The sequence below is a fragment of the Chrysemys picta genome, chromosome 2 (assembly GCF_011386835.1).
Source record: "Chrysemys picta bellii isolate R12L10 chromosome 2, ASM1138683v2, whole genome shotgun sequence".
In the NCBI taxonomy this organism is placed as follows: Eukaryota; Metazoa; Chordata; order Testudines; family Emydidae; genus Chrysemys; species Chrysemys picta.
The window spans coordinates 159832837-159854041 of NC_088792.1; the positions used below are offsets into that span (position 1 = coordinate 159832837).

Genomic DNA, 21205 nt, shown 5'->3' on the forward strand with positions numbered 1-21205 from the left:
CACCCCTTACCTAGCCTTCTGAGAACCTTTTAACCTGCTCCTCCAGCTGCAGCATGCCCAGGGGGCCTGTAAAGGTGGGGCTAGTATTGCCTTTAACCTTTATGGGCTCCATAGGAGTTTTGTATATCCCATCACACCTTGTCTGTGCACAAAAGTTGTGGTGATTTTCACAAATTAATTTTTAAACTCCATTTCATTAAGCCAGTGCATGTAGGGGGGGAGGGATAGCTCAGTGGTTTGAGCATTGGCCTGCTAAACCCAGGGTTGTGAGTTCAATCCTTGAGGGGGCCGCTTGGGGATCTGGGGCAAAATCAGTACTTGGTCCTGCTAGTGAAGGCAGGGGGCTGGACTCGATGACCTTTCAAGGTCCCTTCCAGTTCTAGGAGATGGGATATCTCCATTATATGTCTGCATTACCACAGCCCTGTGAGCTAGGGTGTCATGGGGTGCTCTACTCACCACAAGTATGGCACCTCCTCATGGCCATTCTGCAGATTAGCACTGCAAGATCAAGGTCTCTTCCCACAGTTGCACCTTGTCACTTCATCTCTGGTCTGCAGCCCCTTTCTCACTCCAGGAACTGCAGTATCCTCTTTGGGACCCTCCAGCCAGGTCACTCCATGTTTTCCCCTTCCAGGGTACAGTCCTTCAAATCCTCTGTCACTCCCACAGTGACTTAGGCAGTCTTCCCATTCATTGCCCCACCAGGACCACTTCCACAGCATGGGTAGGAGAATGCAGGCCCATCTTGTACTCCAGATTCCAGCTCCAGGACCCTACAACAGGCAGCCAAGGTTTGCTCATTCCTCAACCTTGCTTCTGACTTCCTAGGCTGCTTCCTACCCCCTACTCTCTGGGACTTGCCAGCCTCTCTACTCCTTCCTCACAGGGAGTGAGTGTGGGCCATTTCTTGCTATAGCCCCCAAACACACCTCCCTTCTCCCATGAAGTACCTACAGAACCCATTCCTGGAGCCCTTTGCCTGCTCTCAGCTCCCTGGCTTTATAGAAGCCCCACCTGTTCCCACACAGCTGAGCTTCCCCTAATTAAAGCTTTCCTCTCAGCCTTCAGCCTAATAGGTTAATTGGCCCAGCTGGCCTCTATTAACCCCTTCAGGGTGACTGTTGGGTGAACATACTATCACATAGGGACGTGCTAGTCTCCCCACTTTACAGACTGGGATGACCTGAGGCATAGAGAGACTGAGTGCCCAAGGACACAGAAGGAGTTTGTGGCAGAGCAAAGAATTGAGCCTAGTTTTCCAAAACCCCAGACTGGCACTCTAACCACTGGACTAGCCTGCCTCTCATCTTACCTACCTCCATAAGGGGCCATGCTGCGGTTGCTATTTTTCCTTCCTATTGCATTAGGCAGGCTTTACTGATGAAACCATTTGGACTCCTTGTCAGGTCTCTCCCCTGGCCCTGGCGGCAGCTACAGGAATATTTTGGTACCAGGATAAGAATATAAAGATGATTGCCTTGATGTTTACATTATATGATGGCTGCTCTTCCAGTTGCACATCACTGCGCTTCTTGGTCCTGGAAAGGAAGAATAGAGAATGCTAAGTCACCATATCACAGCCTTTTAAAGTGATTTGTGCTGGCAAATGTTTGCAGGGTTGGCAGCCCTGGGACAGAGTTTATCCACAGAACAGGTACAGTAAAGACAGGATAAGCTTCCTCCACACACTGCCCTGCCAATGTGCTTCCGTCCTGGCTCAGTCTTAGGTCAAACAGGGGAATTGATTCACCATGAGCTGGTGACATTTATCATCTTCTTTATTTATATTACAGGGACACCAACTGAGATCAGGGCTCTGTAGCGAGGCGGTGGGATACCCCACAGCCCCGCTGAGGGCTGAACCTCCCCTAACACCAACGTGGGCGGAGCCCCTGGGTCCGGCACCCGCCCCTCAGAGGTCCGACCCGGAAGTATAAAAGCCCGCCTGCAGAGCTCAGTGGAGAACAAGCCGCCGGAGAGAGCAGACGTCTGTGGCCGAGCCCCCGCTTGGGAGACAGCAGCAGGCCACGACCGGCCTGAGGACTCACCAGGCCAGCCAAGCGTACCCCTCGCTCGTTACCCCGAGGAGGACTGGCCGGGCCTGCCCCCGGGCTACTTCCACACTCCCCCTCGTAGGGTACCTGGGCCGTACTAGTGTCCTCGGTGGTCTCCACCAGCATTGGTTCCTCCGGGTAGGTAGCGAAGGGCAGGCTCGGCTCCTCCTTGGGATAGCTGGAAAGGGGCAGGCTCGGCTCCTCCTTGGGATAGCTGGAAAGGGGCAGGCTCGGCTCATCCTCGGGATAGCTGGAAAGGGGCAGGCCCGGCCAGTCCTCCTCGGGGTAACGGGCGAGGGGTACGCTCGGCTGGCCTGGTGAGTCCTCAGGCCGGTCATGGCCTGCTGCTGTCTCCCAAGCGGGAGCTCGGCCACAGACATCTGCTCTCTCCGGCGGCTTGTACTCCACTGAGCTCTGCAGGCGGGCTTTTATACTTCCAGGTCGGCGCCGTGACTTCTGAGGAGCGGGCGCCGGACCCAGTGGCTCTGCCCACGTTGGTGTTAGGGGAGGTTCAGCCCTCAGCGGGGCTGTGGGGTATCCCACCACCTCGCTACACACACCTCCCCCCCCTCAAGGCTGGCTCCCGTCTATCGGTGCCAGACCCGTCCAACTCTCCCAGGCAGGACAAGAAGTCCGCGTTCGCGTGGTCCTTACCGGCCCTATGGCAGATGGTATAAGCATAGGGCTGTAGTGCCAGGTACCACTGTGTTAGCCTCATATTATTGTTCTTCATTTGGGCCAACCACCGAAGCGCGGCGTTGTCGGTGACCAGTATGAAGGGGGCCCCTAGGATGTAATAATGCAAGGCGTCACAGGCCTATTTTACTGCCAGGGCCTCCTTCTCTATTATAGCGTAGTGCCTTTCTCGCGGAAATAATTTCCGGCTGAGATATATAACTGGGTGCTCCTCCCCATCCACCTCCTGAGACAGGACCGCCCCTAGTCCTACCTCCGAGGCGTCAGTCTGGAAGATGAACCCTCGGGTAAAGTCAGGGCTGTACAGGACAGGTTCGCGGCAGAGACAGTCTTTGAGGGCCCGGAAGGCGGCGTCACACTCCGGGGTCCATTCCACCCATCTGGGACTGGTTTTGGTCAGAAGCTCTGTTAAAGGGGCTGCAATGGAGGCGAAATCGGGGATGAACCTCCGGTAATAGCCTGCAAGTCCGAGGAATTGGCATACGTGGTGCTTCGTAGTGGGTGGTGGGCATGCTGCTAGGGCTTGAACCGTTCCTACAAGCGGTTTCACTTGTCCCCTTCCAATAGTGTAGCCCAGGTAGGTGGTCTCCTGCCACCCGATACGGCATTTCTTTGGGTTGGCGGTTAACCCTGCAGCTCGTAGGGACCTCAGGACAGCCGCTACCCACTCCAGGTGGTTCTCCCACCGGTCGCTATAAATGATGACATCGTCCAGGTATGCGGCCGCATACTCTCGATGAGGAAGAAGGAGGCAGTCCATGAGCCGCTGGAACATTGCAGGGGCACCATGGAGACCGAAGGGCATCCGGGTGAACTGGTAGAGGCCTGTGGTGGTGGTGAAAGCAGTCTTTTCCTGTGCCATGGGGTCGAGGGGAATCTGCCAGTACCCTTTGCTTAGGTCGAGGGTCGTGAGGAAGCGGGCCTTGCCTAAACGGTCCAGCAGCTCATATACCCGAGGCATCGGATAGGTGTCAAACTTCGAGATAGAATTGACACGGCGGAAATCGATGCAAAAGTGCTGTGTGCTGTGTTTGGGAACCAGGACTACGGGGCTGCGCCACTCGCTTTGTGATGGTTCAATGACGCCCAGCTCTAGCATCGTTCGGACTTCCTCCTCGACGACCTGCCGCATACGATAGGGTGGGGTCTAGTTGACCCTCGGATCACCACCCCCGGCTCCGTCTAAATGGTATGGTACACGAGGGTCGTGTAGCCCAGCTGGGCAATAAACGTCCCACGGAACGCCTTCAGGAGGCACCTGGTCTGTTTTCGTTGTTCCACAGTTAAGGACTCTCCGAGCTGAGGTGTTGTGGCGTCTTCAGTCGGGGTAACCCGGGGCCCTAACTCGGGCTCTGGTGGACAGGGATTAATTAAGAGGCCTTCCCGTTCCCACCAGGGTTTCAGGAGGTTGATGTGGTACCGCTGGACTTTTCTCCGGCGGTCTGGCTGGTTAATCTCATAGGTGACCGGCCCGATCTTCCGGATCACCTCATATGGCCCCTGCCACCGGGCCAGTAGTTTTGATTCACTGGAGGGTAAGAGAAGCAGAACCCGGTCGCCGGGTTGGAACTCGCGGACTCGGGCCTCTCGGTTATAAGTTTGGGCCTGAGCTTCCTGCGCAGCCTTCAAATTCTCTCGAGCTAGAGTTCCAGCTTGTGCTAGACGTCCCTGAAGCTGGAGGACATACTGGAGAAGTCCCTGAGTGGGTGACGGGGCTTGCTCCCAGGTCTCTCTCATGAGATCCAGCAGTTCCCTCGGACGACGGCCATACAACAGCTCGAAGGGAGAGAATTTTGTGGAGGTCTGGGGTACTTCTCGGACAGCCAGGAGCAACGGTGGTATCAACTGGTCCCATTGGCGCAGGTCCTCGGGAGAGAACTTGCGCAGCATGTCTTTCAGGGTGCGGTTGAACCGCTCGACCCGGCCGTCGGTTTGCGGGTGGTACACAGAGGTGCGTAGCTGCTTAATCCCAAGGAGTCTGCAGACCTGCCGCAACAACCGGGAGGTAAAGTTGGTACCTTGGTCGGTGAGGATCTCCCGGGGCAAGCCCACGTGGGCAAAGACCTTGACGAACTTGTCAGCAATGGTCCTGGCAGTGATGCTCCGGAGCAGGACGGCTTCGGGGAAGCGGGTAGCGTAGTCCACCATGACCAGGATGTATAGAAACCCGGCCCGGCTCTTCGGGAGGGGTCCCACCAAATCCATGGCCACCCGCTCGAATGGGGTCTCCATAATGGGCATGGGGATTAGTGGGGCCGGGGCCGTCCATGAGGGAGCGGCTAGCTGGCACTCCGGACAGGAGCTACAATAATTTCGCACCTCCTGGTGCACCCCAGGCCAGAAAAACCAGGACAGAATCCGAGCGAGGGTCTTTTCCTGACCCAGGTGCCCGGCCACGGGGACGTCGTGGGCGAGCTTCATCACCGCTCGTTGGTGGCACCGAGGCACCATCAGTTGTCTCTGGACCTCCCCGTTGCAGGAATCTCGGTCCACCCGATAGAGGTGGTCGCATCGTAACTCGAAATGGGGCCATACCTTGGCCCGGGCGGGATCAATCAGAGCATCGTCTACTACCGCCAGCTGTTCATATGCCCGACTCAGGGTGGGATCCTCCCTCTGGTCTCGGCAGAAGTCAGTGCTGATCTTAGGGTCATACGCCGACGTTGGGGGGGGTCTTTAGGCAGGCCTTCCTGGCTCCGATGTCTCACATCTTCAGCCTCCTCTGCGGGGTCCTCGCGGCAGTCCCCCTCCAATGCTGAGGTGATATCGGGGCTCTCCTGCGCATGGGAACCCAGGACGCACGGGAACTCTGGCCAGTCCCGCCCCAAGATCACGGGGTAGGCGAGTCGCGGGGCCAGGCCAACCACCATGGTCCGCGTGACTCTGTCGACGGTCAGTGGGACTCAGGCACTGGCGTAAGGTCGAACATTGCCATGGATGCACTGCAATAGAATGTTTCCCAGCTGGGGGTCTTCAGGGAAGCCCAGGCTTTGGCGGACTAGGGTCTGTCCACAGCCAGAGTCAACCAGGGCCCGCATCTGGCAGTCTCCGACAACTACGGGAACGGTGACCTTGGCAGCCTGCGGCGGTCAGGCACGGTTTTCTCCAGCGCAAACGTGCCCAAAGCTGCAGTCCATCTCAGTGCCGTCCCGTTGGAGATGCCCACGCTTCCCACAGGAGAAACAGGGCCCGATTTCAGGTCGCTCGGGTCGGACTGAGCCTCCCCCATGGCTTCTAGGGGGACTCCGCGGGCCGTGGCCAGTCCCGGTCTCGGGCCCCGTGGGGGCGGGCCGAGGGGGACCCTCAGGACGTCTATACCGGGGCTCCTGACTCCGCGGGGGATTCTGTGGTTCGACTCGGGTGCTCGTCCGTCTCCCAGGGTTGGGGCGATCAAGCCCTGGAGGGTGGCCCCGCATACCCGGCCCAACCGGGGCTTCCGCCTCAAGGAAGTCCTCCATGAGGGCGATGGCAGCCGCTACCGTTGGAGGCCGGTGGCGGAGGACCCAAGCCCTCCCCCGTGACAGGAGGATGTGGATGAACTGTTCCAATAGGATTTGCTCAGTGAGCTCCTCAGGGTTCTGCCTGTCGGGTTGTAGCCACCGCCAACACAGGTCTCTCAGCTCCTGGGCCACCAACTGGGGTCGGGCAGCCGGGGTGTAGGACAGACCCCGGAACCACTGCCAGAAGGTTTCCGGGCTGATGTCTAAGGCATCTAAAATTGCTGCCTTTACCCGGGTATAGTCTCTTGCATCCTCCATGGATAACCCCCGGTACACCGTTTGCGCCGTCCCCGTCAAGTAGGGTGCCATGAGGGTAGCCCACTGGTCTGGCACCCACCCGGCAACGTGTGCGACCCTTTCGAAGGTCACCAGGAAGGCTTCGGGGTCATCCTGTGGTCCCATCTTGGTCAGTCTTACAGGCGGGGTGCATTGGGGAGCCCCGTCCGGGTCTCCTGGCTGGGGCCCCGCGGGCCGCGGCAGGGCTGTCGCCAGCTGCTGTAAGCATTGTTGCTGGAACTCCCGGTTTTGCACAGTCAGGTCCTGTATCAGCTGCTGCTGCTGGGCTCCCAGCTGCTGGACGAGCTGCTGTTGCTGTTGGAGCTGGGCGGCCTGCCGCTGCTGTTGTGCTGAAGCTGGGCCACCTGCTGTCGCTCCTGGCTCTCCGTCAGGAGCATGAAGAGCTTGGTCAAATCCATGTCTCCTGTGGGGGACCGCTCCCCCCCCCCCGGACCCATTTTCACAGGTGTCTAGGGCTCGTGCCCACATCCTGGGCAAAATCCCCACTTCAGGTACCACGTGTAGAAGTCTCGGCCGAGGTCGGCCCTCAGCGGGGCTGTGGGGTATCCCACAGCCTCGCTCTGGTCCGCCGTCAGTCCTGGTCTGGCAGTAGTGTGGGTCAGCAAACACACGGTTAGGGGCTCAGGCCCTTAAGCAGGGGCTGAGCCAATAGTTCAGGAATCCAGGCCCTTAAGCAGGGGCTGAGTCAATGCGTTTGTAGCGGCCCAGGCCCTAGGTCAGGGCGGGGCAGCAATCAAATAGTCAGGAACTCAGGCCCTTAAACAGGGGCTGAGTCAATGGGTTTGTAGTGGCCCAGGCTCTAGGTCAGGGCAGGGCACCAATCAAATAGTCAGGAATTCAGGCCCTTAAGCAGGGGCTGAGTCAATGAGCGAGAGGTCCCAGCCTCTCTAGGCCAGGGAAAAGGGGGAGTCTTCCATCCAAGGGATGGGTGGCAGGGGGGACACAGGCCCTCCCACTCCACTGCGTCCCAGCCCGGGGCCCTAGCAGCGGTGGAAACTCGCTGCTGTCAGTGGGGATCCTGGCCACAACACACTGACATAGGCTCTGGCAGTGCTGCAGCCAGACTGGGGTCGGCTGCCCCCGGGCTACTTCCACACTCCCCCTCGTAGGGTACCTGGGCCGTACTAGTGTCCTCGGTGGTCTCCACCAGCATCGGTTCTTCTGGGTAGGTAGCGAAGGGTAGGTTTGGCTCCTCCTCGGGGTAGCTGGAAAGGGGCAGGCTCGGCCTGTCCTCCTCGGGGTAACGGGCGAGGGGTATGCTCGACTGGCCTGGTGAGTCCTCAGGCCGGTCATGGCCTGCTGCTGTCTCCCAAGTGAGAGCTCGGCCACAGACGTCTGCGCTCTCCAGCGGCTTGTTCTCCACTGAGCTCTGCAGGCGGGCTTTTATACTTCCGGGTCGGACCTCTGAGGGGCAGGTGCCGGACCCAGGGGCTCCGCCCACGTTGGTGTTAGGGGAGGTTCGGCCCTCAGCGGGGCTGTGGGGTATCCCACCGCCTCGCTACAGGTTCTTTTGTGCAAGGTGCTGTACATACACACTGTATATGCTACATGTCAGATACTGTCTCTGATACAATCTCAATAAAGAAGGCAGAACTATGGCCCCCATTTTACAAACACGGGGATCTGAGGCACAGAGAGATTAAGCGACTTGACTAAAGTCACCCAGGAAGTCTGTAGCAGAGCCTGGAATTGAATGCAGGACTCATGAGCCATAGTTGCTTACCATGCTGACCGCTAGCAGCTCATTGTTACCTTGTGTCTCCCGCACCCACTCTCCCAGAATCATAGAAGATTAGGGTTGGAAGAGACCTCAGGAGGTCATCTAGTCCAACCCCCTGCTCAAAGCAGGATCAACCCCAACTAAAGCATACCAGCCAGGGCTTTGTCAGGCAGGGCCTTAAAAATCTCTCAGGATGGAGATTCCACCACCTCCCTAGGTAATCCATTCCAGTACTTCACCACCCTCCTAGTGAAATAGTGTTTCCTAATATCCAACCTAGACCTCCCTCATTGTAACTTGAGACCATTGCTCCTTGTTCTGTCATTTGCCACCACTGAGAACAGCCGAGCTCCATCCTCTTTGGAACCCCCCTTCAGGTAGTTGAAGGCTGCTGTCAAATCCCCCTTCACTTTCTCTTCTGCAGACTAAATAAGCCCAGTTCCCTCAGCCTCTCCTCATAAATCATGTGCCCCAGCCCCCTGATCATTTTTGTTGTCCTCCACTGGACTCTCTCCAATTTGTCCACATCTTTTCTGTAATGGGGGGTGGGGGCAAAACTGGATGCAATACTACAGATGTGGCCTCAGCCGTGCCGAATGTCCTTCTTGAATCTCATCAGATTTCTTTTGGCCCAATCCTCCAATTTGTCTAGGTCACTCTGGACCCTATTCCTACCCTCCAGCATATCTACCTCTCCCCCCAGCTTAGTATCATCTGCGAACTTGCTGAGGGTGCAATCCGTGCCATCCTCCAGATCATTAATAAATATGTTGAACAAAACCAGCCCCAGGACCGACCTCTGGGGCACTCCACTTGATACTGGCTGCCAACTAGACATCGAGCCATTGATCACTACCCGTTGAGCCAGACAATCTAGCCAGCTTTCTATCCACCTTATAGTCCATTCATCCAATCCATACTTTTTTAGCTTGGTGGCAGGAATACTATGGGAGACTGTATCAAAAGCTTTGCTAAAGTCAAGGTATATCATGTCCACTGCTTTCCCCATATCCTCAGAGCTAGTTATGTCATCATAGAAGGCAATCAGAAAAGCTTACACTTTGAGTGTAACCTCTTTGGGGCAGGGACTGTCTTTTTGTTCTGTGTCTGTACAGCGCCTAGCACACTGGGGTCCTGGTCCAGGACTGGGCAAAGACAAGTCTTCTCCTTCACCTCCATGGATGGCTGCAGAGATTTGCAATAAAAACAAAACAGTCCCATTAGGTGTCTCCTCCCTCTAGAGATAATTCCAAGCCACAGTGACTGTAATTGAGAGTTTGGTGCAGTGCTAATCCTTGGGGGTTTGGCTATATGATGGCTTCCTGGATAATGCCCATTGCCAATTTGAATTTCACCCTGTCATTTGCATTGTGCAGCTTACCCTTAGGCCCATCCACTGCATCAGCATTCAGAGGGAGTCAGCGTAACACAGCTTGACATTTGTGAACAGACCTGGAACGTGCAAAATCTCTCTGGTGCGCTGCAGCTCCCTCACTACCTCCCTATTTCCCTTTATGTATGTATTTATTTATTTATTTCAATTTATTTTACACTTCAGAGCTGTAGGAAAGGGCACTTTGTTTCAGACCTTTGAAATCCTGTGGAAGAGGGACAATTGTTCAGAGAGTTGGCAATAAAAATCCAGTATCTTTGCCCTGACCAGTGAAATAAGCTCCACCCACACACAGTGGGTGCATGCATTGAAGAGGTAGCTTAGAAAGTGTCTGTTATGTTCAAAACTGGATTAGGTCACAAGTGAAATGAGTTTGCAAGTTCCATTCTAGATGCCAGAGAACATAGGTTCACAGTATAAAGTCATCGCAACTAGTCAACGTGCTTGCTTAGCAGAGGCCTATGACCACAATAGGGTGAACAGAGAGCAAGTGTGAAAAATCGGGACGGGGGTGGGAGGTAATAGGTACGCATAGAAGACAAAGCCTCAAATATTGGGACTGTCTCTATAAAATCGGGACATCTGGTCACCCTAGACCACAATAATTAATAAAGTTGCAAATCAAGACTGGGATGCATTGGCAGAGCTCTCTGGAACTCCGCACTGGAATAGCAGGGTGTGTACCAGTTCAAGATTTAAGGGCTGTAGCCGAGCTGTGATAAGGAACAGGGCTGGAATATCCCATCATGCTGTAGGTCAGGGCTGGAGTGTCTGGGAGTGAGACCAATGACTGGAATGGCACAGGGTGCTGAAGGTCAGAATTAAGGTACAATGGAGATCCAAGGATTAAAGCATCAAAGATCAGAGTAGAGGTGCATCCTCAGAACTGCCTGAACAGCCAAGAGTTGGCAGTTCAAATTAAATTTAATTTCATATCCAGTTTGCCCTTTTTCTTAGTATAAAATACTCTTTGCCATTCCAAACTGCAGCAAGCCACGCTGGGCACAGCTTGGTTCAAAGATACTGTCTCATGTCCCTGTCCTTAACGGACATTCCAGATGGGCAGGCTGATGAAGCCACGCTGCAGGTTAACGTGGTTATTGGGGTCTGCCTTCCGTGAGCAAGGAGCCCACACGGGTCCCTATTGCTGAGATACCAACTCATGCCATATGAAACCAGGATGGTTCCTGAGAAAACTTTAGCCAGTCAGTACTCAAAGACTTCCAATCTCCTTAAACCAGACATCTTCTAAACTGGGGACCAAGACAGCAGCTTTGCCTGAACTACAATACAATTTGCAGTTTGATCTATGGAAAGAGAAGACATCTCCACAATCCTTTGAACATACAGTGCTCACCCCCAGTGAAGGTGGGAGGTATCTTAAATGAGAGAGTTAATGTGAAGAGTGGCATGGGACTGAAACAAGTGGCTGGATTTGTACCACAGGATATACAACAGTGAACCACTGCAATGTCATGGATCCTTTGCCATGTACCGCTGCCCCAAAAATATCTGCCGGTAAAAATATCATTGAGCCACCAGCACCGGCTGTAGTAAAAACTGAATCCAAGTTGGTGACTTTGCTTCAGGTTTCCCCAAGTCGTGTGTTTTATTTTCTTCTTTGCTGATACAGCTGCCCATGAAAAGCTTTTGCTTTCCTCCACCTAAAGTAGAGAGAGGAAGAGTGGTTGTGTGGTTCAGGTACGGGCTGACAACACAAGAGATTTGTATTCAATTCCCTGTTCTGTCACAGGCTCCCCATGTGACCTTAGATAAGTAGAAAAATCCACCTCCTGTGCCTCACTTCTCCATCTGGAGATATTACCACCTCCTTCATCTGTCTTGCTTATTTAGATTGTAAACTCTTCAGGGCTGAGAGCACAGCACCTAACACAATGGGGCCTGGGCCTCAATTGGTGATACAAATAATAATTAAAAATCATTTAAGAATGATCCCCATTTGGTGAACTATACTGTTATTTTACTTTTTTTAAATAAGGGGAGAAAATTGATTTTGCCCACACTCTTCCCCAGCAATTTCCTCATCTATATTTAGAGTGAAATTCACCCCGTAGAACAAGGCTGATTCATTGCTTAAGTCCTACTAAAACCCCATTTCAGTGGCAATGAAATGGCACGTAGACCTTGTGCTGGCCCTTTGCACAGGGAGAAATTTGATCCAGAGTTAACAGCATCGTTGTTGACAGGCTGAGCAGAAAGGTCAAGGTCTGCATGGAACGTGGAGACTTAACTTCTCTGTCACTCCTAAAAACAGGTGCTCACCAGTCAGTGGTGAAGCCTACCAGCAAGACGTTGCGAGAGAGTGGTTTGCTGCTTTATGCTGCACCTGCATTTCACTCATCAGGGCTGTCAGTCCAGCTCCTTTCATCAGTGCTAAGAGAATATTGAAATAAACAAATGCTCCAGAGAAAGGGATAAACACAGATGGCAGCTTGTCTTGTGTTTGTGTGTGAACAAACAAAGTCTCCGGCAAAGAAAAGTTTGCTCTCTATTAGCATTCGCCTTTCCCAGGTGGCTCTGCAGCAGCCACTAGGACAGCGAGAGAAATGAGCACATGTACACACACAAAGGGAGATCTGGCACTCAACCAGCACAAGACTAAACAGCATTCTTAATAGCTTTGATCAAGACCCAACAAATACAATTAACCTTGAGCTTCCTCCCGTGTAGCTGCTTGTCCCTATATATCAGAAGCCTGATCTGCTCCATAGCGAGATTGGCAGTGACATGTTGCCTCTTGCATGCAAAGGGGTGGGGGATAGAGGGAGGATGGAGCTGGCTTTGAGCTCAGACCAAGAGGGAAATGGAAAGGAGTCAATAGGGTCACCCTAGCTTTTTTGACAACAGAATTCAGGGGAATTACAGTTGAGAGCTTCTAAACTGCCTAAGGGATTTTAATGCCCACTGTATAAATCCACTGTGGATTGCGTTTGCTTCCATTTTTTTATACGGCTGTCCTTTTGTAGATGCAAACCCCCACCTCCAGGCACTGCCACCAGCCACACCGAGAGCGGAAGGTGATAAAAGTGAAGCCACGTCCTCATGCATTATTTCGTCTCAGCCTGGAAGATGACTGGCACTGAAACCTCTCTCTGCATGTATGATGGACTCATTATGGTCACAGGGAGAGATTCAAATGTAAGACATAAATATTAATAGTCCTTATTAGGACACACACACACCCGTGATCCTTCCTCAGCCCAAATTTATACAGTACACGGCACAGTTAGTTCATTTGATCAATGAAGCTTTCTTCAAAGAAGCTTGCAAGGCCCTACACTATTTTTCATGTATGCCATTTGTGCTCTATTAATGCCGCCCCACATCAAACACCACTCACTTAGCTTAAGCTAGTCCCTGCTCAGTGAATCTTCAATGAGAAATCCATCAACCTTTGCCTTGCAAAAAAGCCCACCTGTGCCAGAGCCCCCTCTTGTGGACACGGCATATATCTCAGCTGCAGAGGTGGGAGGAAATAGGGTAGAGCCGGGGTGGCCAACCTGCGGCTCCGGAGCCACATGCGGCTCTTCAGAAGTTAATATGTGGCTCCTTGTATAGGCACCGACTCCGGGGCTGGAGCTACAGGCACCAACTTTCCAATGTGCCGGGGGATGCTCACTGCTCAACCCCTGGCTCTGCCACAGGCCTTGCCCCCCCGCCCCCTCCCCTGAGCCTGCCATGTCCTCACTCCTCCTCCTTCCTCCCCAGAGCCTCCTGCACGCCACAAAACAGCTGATCGGGAGGTGTGGGGCAGGAGGGGGAGGCGCTGATCGGCGGGGCTGCCGGTGGGTGGCAGACGCTGGGAGCGGGGTGGGGGAGCTGATGGGGGGCTGCTGACATATTACTGTGGCTCTTTGGCAGTGTACATTAGTAAATTCTGGCTCCTTCCAGGCTCAGGTTGGCCACCCTTGGGCTAGAGAGAGTTGGAGACTAGACTCAGTTTTCTTTTTTTTTTGTCAAAAATGCCAGTTTTTTGTTGAAAAATTCCTATTTGTCAAAAACAGAACTGCTCACAAAAGAGGATTGGTTTTGATGAATCTCCCAACTCGAATTTTTTTTGGGAAAAAAATGTTTATAAATCATCAAAATGTCTAGTTTTGACAGTTTGGAAACTAAGACTTCTGAATTTCTGGTTCAAAATGACTTTTCATTTTAAAATTTAAGCAAATTTGAGTTGGGGGGAAAAGTCAACAGTGAGATGAAAAACTTTTGGGGTCATAAAATGTGTTGAGATTTCAACTTTTCATCCAGATTTGGGACAACAAAAGATTTCACACTCTTTAAAATATTCACGAGATGGGACAATTGAATCCCATACAGCTCTAATGGAGACATCAGGGGTATGTCTACATGGCAGTCAGGAGGTGGTATTCAGCACGTGTAGACATACCCGAGCTGGCTTTGATTGAGCTAGCTTGCAGTGAAGCTGCAGCAGCACAGGCTAGGCACCGGTGTATGCACCCAGGGTCCCAGGGTCCCACTTGTACTTGGGTGACTAGCCGGTGCTGTTGCAGCTTCATTGCTATTTGTAGTGAGCTTTCTAAATCTAAGATTGCAGTATGTAAACATACCTAAACCATCACATCTTCTGATTTTTGTGTAGACACAGCCTGTGGTTCTGTTTTTTCTCCTGCCCTGCACGTTGCACTGTCATTTATACCACCACAAGGCAAGTGCAAGGTGTCTGTAAAATGCTATGTTTCTGATCTGGCAGCATTCTGTATTCCCTTTGCACTGATGGGTATGACTTCGCAAGGTGCAGGACAATGGGGAATCAGATCCTGAGATGGTCTGGTACTTGAAGAGCATGCCACCTTTGAGTGGTCAGGAGTGCTCCAGAGTGATTAAGCAGGAATCTTGCTGGGATGGAAATGGAAAGCAAATAGAAGAGGATTAAGCCCATTCAGCCTCCCAGTGCCTGACAGTCTCACAATTACCGATACTTATCTGCCCATGAATTTTTAATCCAGGTTGAAAAGACGGTCTGATAAATTGCTGCACATTTTGGTCCTGTAGCTTCTATATATTCCTCTCTAGTTAAAGAACAATAGAGGTCTTAATTGCTCATAGCCCTGGTTTGTTTCGGTTCAGATGCTAACATAGTATCACACATTCCTCCTCCTCATAAATCAGGCATGAATGGGATGGCAGAGAAAGATCTACAGGGCAGGAGGGTAATTGTTATTGTCTTTGGGACACTGGAAAAAATGTTCTTTCTACTCCCAGTCATGTTGGCACTAGATTACTTTTTTTATACTATGTATTCCCCCCACCTCTCCTCACTCTCCTGGTTCTCAGGAATTTTGAACTGTTTTTTGCTCAAACTTTGTAAAAAAAAAACAACAACAACAACAAAACAAAAAACCCAGACCTTTGTAGAGAGACCAAGAAGTCTGGAAAAGTTCAGCTCCAGAAAGTGAAGTTCTCAGAATAATGTGCCTGAAAACAGGGGTTTAGAATGGGAACTCTTGTGTAGCCTTAACTATAACAGTGACTGTTGCTCCTGCTAGATCGGCCTGCATTTACAAACTGGTTATGCAGCTGCTGAGGGGAAATGCCTCCAGTAATATCACTGCTCTGAACTCAAGCTGGTCAGGAAACAATTTTCTTTTTGATAATAACAACTTCCAGTCACTATCCACCTGGTGTGGATGAACAGGATCCAAACAGCCTCAAACTTTAGAAGGGGTTTAGAATCCGAACCTGAATCTCAGTTGGAATGTCAGGTCTGGTTTTATCTCTATAATAGGGCAAAGCAAGCCCACAAATCTGCACTTACCCAAAATTTGGTGGTGACGGAGAGATTGAAAACCAGATCCACATTTTGGGCTCAAGCCCAGCAAACCTACAGGTGAAAGTCTGCCCAAGATTTTCAAAAGCGACCAGGGTGTTGGAGGCCTAACTCTAAATAACGTAATGGGGCCTGATTTTCAGGGGGTGGATGCTCAGCTAGGGTTACCATTCGTCCGGATTTACCCGGACATGTCCTCCTTTTTGTGCTAAAAATAGCATCCGGGGGGAATTTGTAAATCACTCAAAATGTCCGGGATTTCCCCCCTCCCCGGCAGAGCAGAGCGAGTGGCTGGGAGGGCTGCAGGAAAGTCCCGGGCTGGACTCCGGAGCAGCTTCCTCCTCCCTGCATTCTGAGCCGGCAGCTCCTCCTCCCTTGCAGCCCAGCGCCCCGGTCCGGCAGCACTGTGCAGGGCCAGGGACCGGGTTTTGTGTTGCGCTGGGGAGCGCAGCCATGTGTCCGGCTTGCACAGAGCCCAACACCCTGTTCTGAGCAGCAGGGTAAGGGGGCCAGGGGGCAGGAGAAGGGGCAGGGAGGTTCTGGAGGGGGCAGTCAAGAAACGGGGGGGGGGATTTTTGGGGGGAGTGGAGAAAGTTTTGGGCAGTCAGGGTACAGGTAGGGGGTAGGGTCCTGGGGGGCAGTTGGGGGGGGGTCTTAGGAAGGGGCAGTTAGGGGACAAGGAACAGGGAGGCTTAGGTAGGGGGTGGGGTTCTGGAGGGCAGTTAGGAGCAGGGGTCCCAGGAGGGGGCAGTCAGGGGACAAGGAGCGGGGGAGGGGTGGGGGGTTGGGAGTTCTGGGGGGGAGCTGTCAGGGGGCAGGAGTGGGGAGAGGGATCGGAGCAGTCAGGGGACAGGGAGCAGAGGGGTTTAGATGGGTTGGGAGTTCTGGGGGGGGCTGTCAGGGGGCAGGAGTGTGGAGAGGGATCGGAGCAGTCAGGGGACAGGGAGCAGAGGGGTTTAGATGGGTTGGGAGTTCTGGGGGGGGGCTGTCAGGGGGTGGGGAGTGGTTGGATGGGGCGTGGGAGTCCCAGGGGTCTGTCTGGGGGTGGGGGTGTGGATAAGGGTTGGGGCAGTCAGGGGACAAGAGGCAGGGAGGCTTAGATAGGGGGTGGAGTCCTGGGGGGCAGTTAGGGGCAGGGGTCCCAGGAGGGGGCAGTCAGGGGACAAGGAACGGGGGGGAGGGTTGGGGGTTCTGGGGGGGCGGGAAGTGGGAGGGGCAGGGGCGGGGCTAGGGCGGGGCTCCTCCCGTCCTCTTTTTTGCTTGCTGAAATATGGTAACCCTATGCTCAGCACTTCCTGAAAATCAAGTGTCTCAAGCTGGGCACCCCAAAATCACTAGTCCCTTTTGAAACTCTTGACCAGTCTGCATTCCCATTCCCTATCCCCTGAGCTACCCAGTCTCCAGGTGGTTTACAAGTTTCTGTACATGGTGTTGGCAGGAAGCAGCAAAGTCATTAAAAAGTGACATAGGTTTTGTTTTAACTTTTCTTAATCTATGTCTGTTTGCTCAGGTCTTTGGTGGCCTCTGCTGTGCTTGTATATTTCAGGAATGCTGACAGAGACCTTGCTGGGTGTCCTTGTTCTGAAGAGACATGATGGATCTGGCTTTCAGAAGGAACGAGGAGGCCCTGATCTGACATCAACTAGATGAATAATATTTTTACCCCACAAATGATTACTTGTAAAACTTTGCGGTCCGTAAATATTTACTCTGGAGACCACCCCTTGCAGAAGCACAGAGGCATTCATTGTAATGAACTGGTTTTTAATTAAGAGCAACTCCGCTGACTGCTATCATGGATAGAATTGTGCACTACAGCCTATAACTGTCCCAGAGTGGGTTCTTCCAATCCCACTTGCTGGCTTGCCAAGAACAGTTAGTCCCGGAATGGAGACCTGATCTTCTTGGGTACAAATGCTGTCCTGAAATAAACAGAGGCTTTCTTACTCTGAGCTGCTCATCCTTATTCTCCTCTTGTAATCAAGGCAGACCCATTCTGCTTCCTTGGTTTCTCTTTCCTCCTGACTGGTATAAGCAGCTGGGCAAGGTGAGATAATAGAAACCTAGACACTTGGCATGTCGGAAGCAAAAATTCTGGAGTCTCCACCCATTAATGTCTGGTGATGGATGGACCCCCAAAGTTCTACAGGTTTGGTTTGATCCATATCCACTTCTCTGATTTTCTTTGGCATCCCCATGGATTCCTAGTTTCTACTAAGGGATCTTTATTTCTACATGCTGGTTTTTCAAGATGGGAAAGGCTTTTCTCATGGCATTTCCATAAGGTTGGTGAAGCTGTTCAGTACAATTAAGACTCTCATCCTAGTTTGTCTGGAACTGAATCTAAACCAAACCAAGCCATTTTTAATGATAATTTTTGCACTTCTCAGCCATAGATCTCAAAGTGCTTGGGAAAGGTAAGTAAGCATAAATACTTCCCTTTTCCAGAAGGAATTTTTCAGGCACACATAAATCTGTTCATTACAGTACTTAGTATTTTCTGTTTCCAAGCGTATCACCAGCATTCACTTATTTAAACAGTTGGTCAAAAAGAAACCCTCAAATTGACAAAAACTTTCCTCGATTTTTTTTATGGGAGTTGTCCATGAAAATTGTAATTTTTCAGTGGAGAAATTTTATCAGTTCTACTTATTAATCCTCATGACCCCAACTGAGAGGTATAGGCATGCCAGTAATATTATCCCCATTTTTACATATCCTGGGACCAACATGGTTACAACAACACTGCAAAAGAGTCTTCCTGTTGTAAAATGGGGAATAATTATTCTTCATTTCTCTATTCAGAATGCAAGCTCTTTAGAGCAGGAACAGACATATTCCTATGAATATATACTGTACCTAGCACCATGGGCCCCTGGGTTCAGTTTGGGGTGTCTAGATGCTATTCTAATATAAATAATAATACAAAACAATTAAAACTTTTAGAACCTGATGACTGTTTTAGGGATCAATTGAATTTTGGGCAGAAGATTTAGCAGGTCAGTTCTTATTTTTGCCTCCAAACCATCTGCCTCTGACTCTAATGGGAACACACTGGACCCAATTCTCTTCTCACATTGGGATAATGCAAGAATAACCCCACAGAAGTCAGTGGAGTTACATGGCTGTAACAGAGGTGCGAGAGGAGAATCAGATCCATTGTCTTGGCTGCAGTGAATCAGCAGCAAAGGCAGCCGAGGTTAATTCAGCTGGAAGTCAGCCAATGAAAGAAGAAAATGTCTTATCTACAGTTTAGAAAAAAAAAGGAAAAAACAAATGGAGATATACACTGGGAAAGGCGAATTTATAAACAGGCGCTTATCAGAAAGCAAAGCAGATAATAAACAGCTCTTCAGATCTAGGTCTCCAGCTAACAGAGGACAGAAAAGAGAATGGAATTCCTCAGGAAATGGAAAGAGCTGATAAGAATCCGCAGCGACAGAACAAATATAATTTAAAATTAAAAAATAAATGTCTTCTGTCTTCTTATGAGAAAATTACCAACGGCTGCTGAAGAGATTCATTGGGCCCCAAATTGCCATAAAAATGCCGCTGATGCCTCATGGAAAACTTTAATATAAAGGCCCTCACTGGAACTGGTTCTGCTGAAATTCTTCCATGGTGGGCAAAGTGTGGGTTGTGGACCCGAGCCGACCCTCTGTGTTCTGCTGGGTGGACCATGACTGAGTTCCTATTTCTCCTAGAGAGCAAGGCTCCAGCACAGAATGTTCCACCTTGGCCACCGTGGCCTCTCACAGTTTGGCGGCTGTGATGAACATGGCAGGCCTGGAACCTTAACCTCCATTACAGATGAGGACAGTGCTAATTAAAGAAGGATGGTGTTGTGGTTAAGGCTGGGACTCAGGCAATCAGTATTCAGTTCCTGCTCTGCCACTGACTCTCTGAGGGACCTTGGTCAAGTCACATTGGATAAAATTTTCAAGTGACCTAGGAGCTTAAGATCCTCTGAAAGGACTTGGGTTCCTAAGGCATTTAGATGTTTTTGAATATTTTATCCATAATCTCTCTGTGTCTCATCTATAAAATGGGGATAATTATGTTTCATTTCTCCCACCTTTCTTTGTCTTGTCTGTTTATCTGTAAACTGTTCAAGGCAGAGACTGACTCTTACGCTACGTATGTGCAGCAGCTGGAACAATGATCCTCAGTCTCAACTGGGGCCTCTAAATTTTCTTTCTTTCTTAAATAAATATATTCTTCTTGATAATTCTGCAGGATGCAGAATCCCCATGAAATAATTGGCTATCTTCTTTCTCATTTCATAAGTTTAGCAAAAGCAAGCCTGTGGTGAGCCAAAGTGTTTCCCTAGCAGCTGCAGCATGCTCATCTGTCAGGGAAGTAGCTTTCTTTCAATCTTCTTTTCCTTTTCTTAATCAGCACAGATGTCAGGTGCCAGCCATGTGAAATGTCTCTCTTGTTTCTTGTTGGCACCTCAGGGGAAGCTCTGCAGGAATTTTTTTGGTGGCGAGCACCTTTCTCAGGTGAAAAGAGAGTTCTGCAGCTTTAAATTCCCACCAGGGTACAGCCCGTTACAAAACAGGAAGGGATTGCTCAGCCAGCCCCAGCAGTACTGTGCGGACAGGTTAATAAGCCACGCCTTGTGGAAATAGAGGTATAGAGCCTCAGCTCACACCAGGGCGCTTGCACTCTGCCATTGATGAATTGGTTGTTTGGGAAAAGTCGAGAGGGAAGGAAATTGAACACCAGGTATTGAATTTCATGTTTAAATGAAAAAAAGAGAAGTTTATTCACGCCACTTAGCCATTGTGTACACATCAAATCCTCTATAATCAAGGCCCACAAGGGATAAAAGATAGGTGGGAAACAAGCAATAAGACACAAATCACACTCTCGGAGCCATAACCTCAGCTCCTGGCTCAGCCCTTATTTGATGTCATTGCTTGAGTACAGACTTCAGTATGAAGGCTTTAGGGTGAAAGACACTCCTGTGCAGAGAGGCCAGCATGAGCAATATGCACCATCTAAGTCCCACTTATGCCCTTAGGGCCTGATTCTTCATTACCTGGCAGCCAAGTTTTGCCATGGGGGCTGGTCCAAATTAGGTCAGGCAAGTCTCCCCTGGAGAATAGCCTCAGCCCCGGGGTCCTGAATTCCAGCCTCCTCCCAGCTCTGTATCACTTCCCCAGAGGTCTCCACCACAGGAGCCGCAGGCAGAGAGTACAACGGGGCAGAGTGAGGGTGGAGCAAAGGAGGGGGAAAGGAGGTGTCGGGGTAGGAGGCACTGTGGCTGGGATAGCCCTGCATCCTGGTAATTCTGTGCGCCTGCCACTGAAGCTTTATAAGGGCCACAGATAAGCAGCAACACAATTTACGGCTGCCCTGAGGGCTTCCCAAACCTGCACTGTTTAGGGGAGGAGTGGCAGGGGGGAAACACTAACTCCCAGCAACTACTAAATAGGGGAGATTCAGTCAGCCTGTGCCCTGTTCCTGGGCTGATGCCTGTGCCTACGCAGGGCTGAATCTTGCCCTTCGGCATTAGTGGGACTTGTGCGGCACATATGCCCCGTGGCTGTCTCTCTGCAAAGGGGACATTTTATCTTTACAGCCTGATCTTTTAGACGTGCTGAATGCCCACAGGCCCCACTGATGTCAATGGGAGCTGCAGACCGCCTTCCCCGGAGCGCCCGGGGGATGACTATTAAGCCTCCCCCGGACCTGCTCTGTGTCGACTATTAAGCCCCCTCTGTG

General features: G+C 51.4%; 1 long non-coding RNA gene across 1 annotated transcript in view; it reads left to right on the forward strand.

Annotated features, from left to right (window-relative positions):
- Positions 1–17427, forward strand: part of LOC135981558 (uncharacterized) — a 38045-nt gene extending 20618 nt beyond the window's left edge. Inside the window, exons 2-3 of the long non-coding RNA XR_010598626.1 lie at positions 12651–12822; positions 16986–17427. This is a non-coding gene — a long non-coding RNA (uncharacterized LOC135981558). The remainder of the gene's footprint in view (positions 1–12650; positions 12823–16985) is intronic.
- Positions 17428–21205: the final 3778 nt, after the last annotated feature.